Source organism: Pieris rapae, chromosome 6 (assembly GCF_905147795.1).
Source record: "Pieris rapae chromosome 6, ilPieRapa1.1, whole genome shotgun sequence".
Taxonomy (NCBI): Eukaryota; Metazoa; Arthropoda; class Insecta; order Lepidoptera; family Pieridae; genus Pieris; species Pieris rapae.
The window spans coordinates 2,433,206-2,443,326 of NC_059514.1; the positions used below are offsets into that span (position 1 = coordinate 2,433,206).

The 10,121-nt window shown below is 32.9% G+C and overlaps 1 protein-coding gene across 1 annotated transcript in view; it reads right to left on the reverse strand.

Moving 5' to 3' along the window:
* Positions 1-7,568, reverse strand: part of LOC110994329 (transcription factor Sox-5) — a 102,723-nt gene extending 95,155 nt beyond the window's left edge. Inside the window, exon 1 of the mRNA XM_022260903.2 lies at positions 7,330-7,568. The gene's annotated coding sequence lies outside the window, so the exon portion shown is untranslated. The remainder of the gene's footprint in view (positions 1-7,329) is intronic.
* Positions 7,569-10,121: the final 2,553 nt, after the last annotated feature.

Here is a 10,121-nt window from a genome sequence, read left to right on the forward strand (position 1 = left end):
ATCTGGCGATTTCAAAAATATCAAATATCTATTGCAATTTTTTGTTGATGTATTGTTTTGTAATGGTTTAATATGAATTTGTCCCAATGTAGCAAAAATTAATTAAGGACTAGGAAACTTCACAATCAGACCGACACATTTCAAGGACAGAATTTTAGGTGTGATATGCTATTGTCAAGACATTGATCTTTTCTACCACAAAAAGAGAGATGTGAAGAAGTACTTGGAGAAGGGGGAAAACTCCGATTTTTTTAAGTAGTAGATATTAATAAATTCTTAGTATTATTTGTTGCGTTTTTTTAAATTTGCAGTTTTTAATTTTATTCTTTTGTTTTTTCTTTAAATGTAACTTTGTCTTTTAATGCTTGTTTTCTGTTTTTTATTTAATCTGTGTAATCTGTTTTGGCTTTGTGTATTGTATTTGTATTTTGTATAATAATATGTATTCAGTAGCTGTTAGATTACTTATAATTAAATAAATAAATAAATATGCTGATGGATGGGTGCACTACGTGCCGGGGGGCAGAAGCCCCCTGGCCATGGCTGTTGCAGTGAGTTCGGCTACAGAGTACTAGGTTCGGTCTGCGGAAAGACTTATTGCGGATTATTAACACATTAAGTGCTTTTTTCGCTCTGTGGAGCGGGGTCGTAGCTGTGCCGCCCACTTGGATCCGTGACAGCGTCCCGTTCATTTTTTTAAACCATTACATTCCCTAGCTCTGGGATCCACCCAATGAGCTGTATGCCGACCACTCGGATCCGAAAAATGTTTTTAAAAAAAAATACTAATACACATTCATACACATTTTCAAACATTTACTTAATAAAAATTCCCAATAAAAAGTTTTGATATTCGGCTATTACTTTGTATCCATTGTTAAAGCATTCAATGTGTTAAGACGGCCTGTAATTGGGTTTGCATCTATCGGTATAGTATTTATGTTTACATATATCCCTTACATATATCTGTTGCATGATAAATAAATATCATCAGACAGTCATGGAATAAGTACGAAAGTTTGCTTTTCTTCAAATAGCCAGTAATACTTGATATGACGATCTAAGTAGCTTTCTCAGGTGGTTCGATTTTCAAATTTCGAACACCTACTGTGCCCATACAAAAATTCAACAATAGTACATTCTGATCTCACGTGCGTATTATAAAGGCGTTTCCTCTACTCAAATGACGTGTGTACAGGAAACCCTTTATTCTACGATCCTGCTATGATGCGCGTGAGCACGTATGATTATTATGTCAAGGTTTTGTCTGCGTTTCGGGGTAATATAGTAAAACGATCAGAAATATACAAATGGCTTGTTTATGGCTCAAACTGTTCATAATTGAATTAATGTGTTATAAAGCTGTAAAATATTTATCTGTCTCTTTTCATCTTAACGAGAGAGAAAGTGACGAAAAACTATAGTAAAACAAAAAACGTGTCTATACTCATGTCCAAGTGTTAGAAGCATTTTATTCTATGTTTGTTAAAAAACGACATTATCCATAGTTAAGGCTATATAACACATTTAAAATTTTATTATAAAGCAAATTAAAATACAGTTTATTTAAACACACAAAAAACTAAAATGTATATCGCTAACTTCAGAGTGTTGGTTTTGTGGATGCACGCATTTTCCATAACGCGCGAAGTAGAACTCCAAAAAAACAACACATTTTTCAACGTAAAGTATCATTTTAAGATAATTTCAAAACTATAATTGATATGAATTCAGAACGTACCAATCATCACGTGAGAATACCTTGTACTATTTTCTCAACCAACGACAATAGCACTTCCTTACCATTCAATACGCATTCCCAATAATTGTCCTGTAATTGCACAATAAAACACGTGCTAAGCAAACTGAAGGGTTCACTAGATCGCAAACAATGGGGTAGCTAGTACTAATGCGCCTACGACCCTTTCTTCGTTCGTGTATGGTGTTGGGGATAAGCAATAGCGGGAATGTATTTTAAAATTTTATCTACATAGGTAGAATATGTAAATATTCTACCTATGTAATTACCAGCCAGTTCTTCTTGCCCACTCTATAGTATAGTTAATGTTATTTTGAATTAATTTAACGTCTTTTCTGACGTTTATAAGTGTACTTGTTTACCTATACGAATAAAGATATGTTGACTTTGAGTGAAAAAAGAAATAGATAAAAAAGTCCTCTTGCCAAATCGACAAACAATATTTTAAAATATATTAGCCAATTTTAAATCCTCAAACAAAAGACAAATTCAAAAATCGAATAACAAAATTAAGTTCTCTCACCAAAATTAAAAAACCTCTATCGGTTCACCCTCTAGACCACACAATCTCCTTCTGTTTAAGCACCGAAAGAAACGGAAGAGAATTGTCTGCGAGTACAAATTACAAGGGCCCCGAATCAAAGGGGGCAGCCATTGTCAATGCCCAATCGAGTTTATTTCGTATGAAAATCGGACCAACTTGTTTTTAAAAGGGTGGCAAATTAAATTACAGACGTTCCGTGACAATAATTGGGCAATCAGTTATTTTGATTTTATATTTATTGTAAGTTGAATGGAGGGTAATTATTGAGTTTTGAATATGATTTTAAAGAGATTTTAGGGGTTTTAATGACCTTCTTAAAAAATATTATCGATGTTCCGTTGATAGCTGTGAAATTTCTATATGCGTAAAGAACTACTGTGCCTTAAAGATCGACTGTGACAGGAACATAACGCCATCTAGGGCCTATTTTGAAAAACTTTTTAAATGTAATTTTCTTAATAATTAGTTCAAGTTTTAAATTATCGCTGGGCAGTGACGGATACAATAAATACCTTGCCTACATAGTATAAATACAGATTTAAGTGTAAATTTGCGTTTAAAATACACACACAGAAATAACGTTAAGTATTCCCAAATCCAAGGTGAAATACGAAAATCCTATTCAAGAGTATATTCTTATATTCACAATGGAGACGTGATGGGAATTAAAAAACATAATAGGGTGATGGTAATGCTGCCAAATTGCGAACTGACAATGCTAACGTGTAACGTGACTGCCCTACATAATTCGGTCGGCTTTTAAGACGTTCAAGATTCTGACATTTTTCGTAATAGCTAGGTATATTCGAAGTATTTGTCTTTATAATGGAATCTATCTATGGGTACATAAAGTTGATAATAAAAATAAATAAAAAATATCTATGAAAATAAATTACAATTAGGTAAAAACATGCATGCATAGTAAATGTCATGGCACGAGAGAGATATGTTAGGTATGTAGCAGGTGATATTTTTGACACAATATAGGTTATCCAACAGAGGTCGTCGAGATATATACCTCAAAATCATTTTCATTATCATACGTCGACACAGAATAGGAAATACCATCCGTAGCTTACACCGCTATTTGGAGATGCTCACTAAAGTATTTTCGATCCAATTCCACTTCAAAAGCATACGAAAAGTATGTACCTTCACTTCTTATGAGGAACTTTAAAGAAGTGAGGGTACATACCATCAGATGAGTTTAAAGTCACGTCAATAAAAAAACAAAACACAACACAGTGGAGAGTCGGGATTTCCATAGACTCACCACGCTCTATAAGTGAAATATCATAATCATAGGAATCCTAAATGTAGGTTTACGATGTATAATGTTATTTGCAAAACTTTGTATATCAGAATTATTGCTTTAGTCATTCGATACGCGTTTGATTTTCACGGGTTTGTTTATTGGAAGATTGTGCAATAAAATCTAGACTACCATGTTTTATGAACTGAAATAGATGCATATGTTTAGGGTAATGTATACTTGTTGAAGCTTGAAGCAGTTGGGGTAGAATTATCAAGATAGAGAGAGATGGCGCCAGTTGCAGAAAAAAATACTGTATGAAAAAGAGGCCTCAAACAATAATATTAATACCTAATAATTTATTAATATTCTTGTTTGGGGCCAAATAAGATTATAGTATTTAGCTGAAATATTTATTTTCGGGAAATTTCACAAAATTTCAAAAAAATTGATTTTAAGCTTTGTATAAAAAGCGTAGAAAGCGCAGTATAAATGTATTGTTGAATTTAATTATAAACAATCAAGCGTTTCAGATAAATATCTATATATAATATAGAACTGCGAACCTACTGAATATGTACCTATAATAAATTTTATAAGAATCGGTCGAGCCATTTCGGAGGAGTATGAACTAACATTGTGACACGAGAATTATATATATATATCTATATCTATATAGAGATTACGAATGCTAAATACATGAACAGTTGGCCTAGTGTCTTTAGCGTGAGTCTCATCTGCTTTTTCGATCCCCGGCTGTGCCTATGTACGCATTTAACATTCGCTTAAACGGTAAAAGAAAACATGAGAAAACCGGCATCCCCTAGACCCTATGAAGTGTGTCAGGCACATGCTGCTGACAAATCATGAAACAGATACAGAAAGCGGCACAGATCTAAAAAAGGTTGTATTGATTTATTTTAAAAAATGTACACAGTCAAAGCTTACAGATCCCACAACCTAAAAAGCTGTGCCTATAAAATATTAAAAGCTCTTGGTTATCTAAACAAGCGGTTAGTTATAAAAATATATGCCCTAACCACAATATACATCCTATATGTTAACCACATCTTCATGTTTAATTTTTTATTTATTTACATCATCCGGTGTATGTTAGATTTTGATTCGATTTACGACTGTTTTATGTGGCCACTGTTTTGTATATATAGGAGTTTCCTGTTAATATCTGTAATAACAATTGTGATATAAGCCCGTCTTTTAATAGCTGAGATATCTAGTTGGCGGTGCCAGGCAAATCTGGCGTCTTACAATTGCAGGTAAGGCAAAGAGAGTCGGTAAGAGAGGTGAAATACGAGGCTCAAGAATTGCTAGTAAGTAAAAAAAGTAGGTAAGTAACAACCAATAGGTAAATAATAGATATTGTGTTCGGGGTCCGATTATTTATTTATATATACATTCTAAAATAATATGTATGCAAAAATAATACAAGAAAATATGACATTACAAATTTAGCACACTTACACATTTACATACATTAGATTTTAAGCAATATATCAAAGGAAAAAACTAAAGAAACGACCACAAAATAAACAAAAATAAAAGATAAAAATAACAGTAATAAACAAACAAATTATATATACATATATATTTTATATATAATCGTAAATAGAAATTAAGTTAGTGTGGTCCGAACAAACTGGACATCTTCTATTCACCAGGACGCCGAACATTTAATAATTAACTTATAAGGCCAGTGATATTATACACTATAACATTTTTACCAATAAACCATTAAATTGCACTATACGATACCAGTACAAGATGATCGGTGTATCAATAGAACCTTTACCATACCATTTCTTATATCCCGTAGATGCCCCAGTTTCCATCAATTCAATTGAATTTAAGCTTTTCTAAAGATATGTGTAGTATGTGACACAATTGCTCTAGGAATGAAGATGCACCGAAATTTTTATGTTATCTAAATTAAAACCGCGAAATTTGTTTTACTATTTACAAGTTGAAAACATGGATCACGCAAATATTAATTTGGCGTCAGATTTTAATTTATTGTGTTAAACCCAATTTATAAGGTACCTACTTAATAAAGAAAGCTAAGTGTTTAAAATACAAACTTAGATTGGCGTTTCTATCGTAAGCATGGTAACGAAAATCTTTTCCCAAAATAATCTTTATACCTACTTAAATTACTTGCATAAGTGTTGGTTGAACAGTTATTTACCTATAATTATTTAAATACTACAATCGTCCAAAATTTAGCAATGTATATTTATTTCTGCCATCGGTCGTCTAGAAAATATCAGTTTCGGACCCGGCTGTGCACCAATGGAGTTTCTATATGGGCATTTAATATTCGCTCGTAAAGGACATTGTGAGGACGGTTTTAGACCCAAAAAGTCGGTGCCGTGGCTGATCACCTACTTGTCTGTTGGATCATGCAACAGATACAGAAATCTGAGGCCTAGAACTAAAAAGGTTGTAGCGCCACTGATTTTTTAAATTTAAATAATAGTAATAATACAAAAAAAATTGTAGGTACTATGAAATCTTAGTTGAAATAATAGTAGAATACATTAGTATATATATATATATATATATATATATATATATATATATATGTGTGTGTGTAAATATTAGATTTTCAGTAAGGATATAACTATATTTAAGTAACTTTTCTACGAACTATAAAAATATCTCGAAACATTTGTTATAATCTTGAAAATCTTTGCCTTCGGACGGAAAATTGCGTATATATGTAACTTAATCTAGCAAGATTGCATCATTAAACGTTTAGCCATTACATAGGATACTCACGCAAAATTAACGGACTGGTATATGTTACGAGACTTCATACTTAGGTACCTAAAATGTGGATAACTTTATTATAAATTTATTTTTCTTAAAGAAGATTGTAATTTTATTTATCCTAAATTGTTACCAGCTCGTAAAAAGTGAGCTTCGAATAAGTGCAGTGCGTGACAATTGCTAATTGGATCCATTTTGCACAAGATACACGCCGCCGCGCTCTCACGCGCATAATATGCATAATGACATCTGTCAAAGCCAAAAGCACAGATAAAGACAGGAAGGTACTTACGCTAAGGGGATATTTAAAATTGGAACAACATCGACTCTTAAGATAATCTAAAGATATTATTAGATAAAAAAAAATACCTAATTACTATTAACATTTTTGTTAGTTGAAGTGAAACTTTTTTTGTATCTGATTGTACAAGTTTCTTTAATAATATATCAGTATTAGGATATATATAATCATCAGCACAATATTAAAATTCGCTGAATTTATTTTCCTAATCGGGATATATTTTTATTGTCTACTTATATGAAATATTTAATAAATAATTAATATATATGTATATATACTTCTGAGCCATATAATGAATTTCTGGATTTATCCTCATTTATTCTCGTCTCCATTTTTATATGTTAACTTATCTGACGAACAAAATATCTAAAATATTAAATAGGTACATCATATTTGGTTTATTAATTTACGACGTTAAAACTATATGTATAAATTACATATGCGTATCACGCCTATTATCTTTCTTAGTAATATAAATACACATAAATTAATTTTTGTCATAAGTTCGTACTTCGGCTTTAAAATAGGTACAGGTATAGGTTAAAAATAGGTACGTAAATCCTTCTAACTCTATACATCCATCGACCATAACCAAGAACGATATTTAAAAAACTAATATAAGCGTAAATTATATATAAAACAAAATTTCAACTAAAATAAATAAAGTAACTATGTTAAACTCTTACCTTCAATTGAGCGACCATTGTTCCTCTCATCTCCGAAGACATTGAAAACGATAAATCGAATTATATCCGTAAAAATGAAAACAACAAAAAAAATCACGTAAAAATCCTAACACAACTCTTTGGCATTTTACACAGTTCCAAAACAAACACACACAAAATTGAACAACGCAGTCCGTTTCGTAGTTCTTGCGCGATCGTATTTTATATCGCAGCGCAATATACGTGTTGATATCGCGCGGTCGCGGCACACAATGCACAGATCGAAGCGCTGACAATAAGCGCGCGCTACAATTGACCGCCGCCCCGCGCCGCGCGCGAGAGACAAGGACGCCACCTGATGTCACTGCCCTACAAACAATGCCGTCATTCCACCCGCCGTATACAGAAATTAGCAATTAAACAATCTAGCCCCTATCCATCACTGACACATCCAAGACTTTTTCCACTAACCAACGGCGAAATTAACAAAGATTCATTTGGAAGTACCGTTGATATTCAATTGTCTATCAGCGCGGAATCTATACAAAGCTTTTCCGTCCTCTTCTGGCTGGCTGTATTGTGTGTTTGTGTCTCGCTCGGCTGGCTTGCGCGGCGGCTAGGAGTCGCTTCGTCTCGCTCTAGGCTCCGCCCCGCGAGCTTCTTTGAGTGGTGCAGTGTGTGTGCGAACAGCGCATTGTACGTACACACCACAATAGCGGGCAGGTGGGAGTGCGATCCACGAGGGCGTTTAAAAAGTCGATACAATGCTTACTAAGAAAATTTTCTTTATTTCGACAATGGTTGACTGGGCGTGAGGGTATTGTGTAACAGGGCGTGGTTAAGAAAATGCTCTATTGTACGGATTGGCGCGTCTATTGTTGTAATACGTTCCCATCGCTTCGCGAAACACGACACCGATATTTTTAGATTTGCATATTTATAAAAAAGTTTTATTGTGTTTAAATATAGGTAAAACAGGTTAGGCTTGTCATACTTTAAAAGGGTTGTGACAAAAGAGTGTTTATCTGTAACAATATACACTGATACAATGATATATATTCTTTGTCTATAGGTATGTGAAGGAAATGAAACGAAAAGTAGCTTTATAGTTAAAGACATACAGCCCAACAACTATCTATATAATGCCTTCCTTGGCTTGTCTATAGTCTATGGTATCTCTACCTATAGACTATAGTATACAGACTTGAAACCGCACAGACAATATGACCCATATTGTATCGTAGCGCAGGCGTGGAAGAATGTGTGTCTCGGGGGCCCCCACTCCACACGAGGAGCATTATCTGGGGGGCAGGGGACACCCCTCCGTTATTATGCTGGTTTCAGAGAAAATTGCTTTTTGTTTGACGTGTAAACTGAACAGATTGGAATATTGTAAGCGGAATTACATTTCTATTGATTTTTCATGAATTTGTTGCAGTACTGTCGTTTTTATGCATCAATTGCGTAGCTATGTTTTGTTGTAAAAACATTTAAAACAAATTTTAATATTAATTAAACGTTTTTTATTAAGTTTTTATCAATAAACAAATTATTTCAGATTCGATCAATTTTCAAAGTTACAGTCGGAACGCTATATCATCAATATATACAATCTCATATTAAACTAATAACATAAGGAGCCCCAGGTAGGGGTGTTTCACCCCCATGCCCCTTCCGCCCCCTTTGTCCTCCTAATGAAGATTATCGACGAAGACACGCCAAGACCGGAGCAATTACTTGATTGGTTTTTGGTGTTTTGTTTGTGAATAATTCCTTAAAAGCTTTTGAACTTTGGAAGATTGTAACAAGTTTGTGGGAGAGGTTTGTGTTTTGTATACTTATATGTACCTACTTAAATCGCATTCTTATATAGCTTCATCTTAAGAGAGGTATATACCTACTATTGTTATGTTAATAAATTTGCAACAATTACTGTGATGTTGTTTTTTTTTATTAAAACAACAGTTGTTTAATGTTGTTATGTCTTAATTCTAGAATTTAAATATGTTCGTTATCATGGTCACCATTTCTTTTGATGAAAAACGTCATTTTGTCTAGTATTTTGAATTATTATCTTTTTTCATTTTAGTTTTTAACAGTGTTTTAAAATGTGTTTTCCGTTTTTGGATTTTTGTTTTGTGATAATATATATAAGTAAATAATAATTTGGTCCACGTCGTCTTTTTAAGAGTTAGACTAAGATTACACTAAGTCGAAACATGTAGGTTATATTTTTACTACATTATCATTGCGTCGTGTATAAATATACTGAGTACTAAAATAGACTGAAGGTTTTTATTTAAGCTTTTAATAATTTAATACTATTCCAGTAGGTACATCTACCATTTCATATAACAGCGCATTCTTGAATAGTTAATTGCTGTAAAATCCTGATGTCAACGCGTCCAAATTGTATTAAATCAATGAAAGACCGGCGACGGAAATGCCATATGATTGAGCGACCTTAAAATAGATACTAAGTGATACCAATTAGCTCGCGCCCTTACACCTGACACTTAGATGTCGCTACTTTCGTTATTCGTTTTCGTTATTTTAAAAATGGAATTAATTTTGAATTTGGAATCTCTCTTGTCTGTTTGGTTTTTACTCGATATTGTTCGAGGATGCGGATTTAGAATTATACTTAAGATATATATACTTAAGATTGCGTTTTTACTTGGTATTCTTTAAGATTTCGGAATTTAGATTTGTTACCTTAAGTTAGATTTTTTATTTCAAAAATGGAATGAAATTTTAAATTTGGAATATCGTTTGTTTTTTGAGTTTCTCTCGATTTTATTTGAGATTGTGGA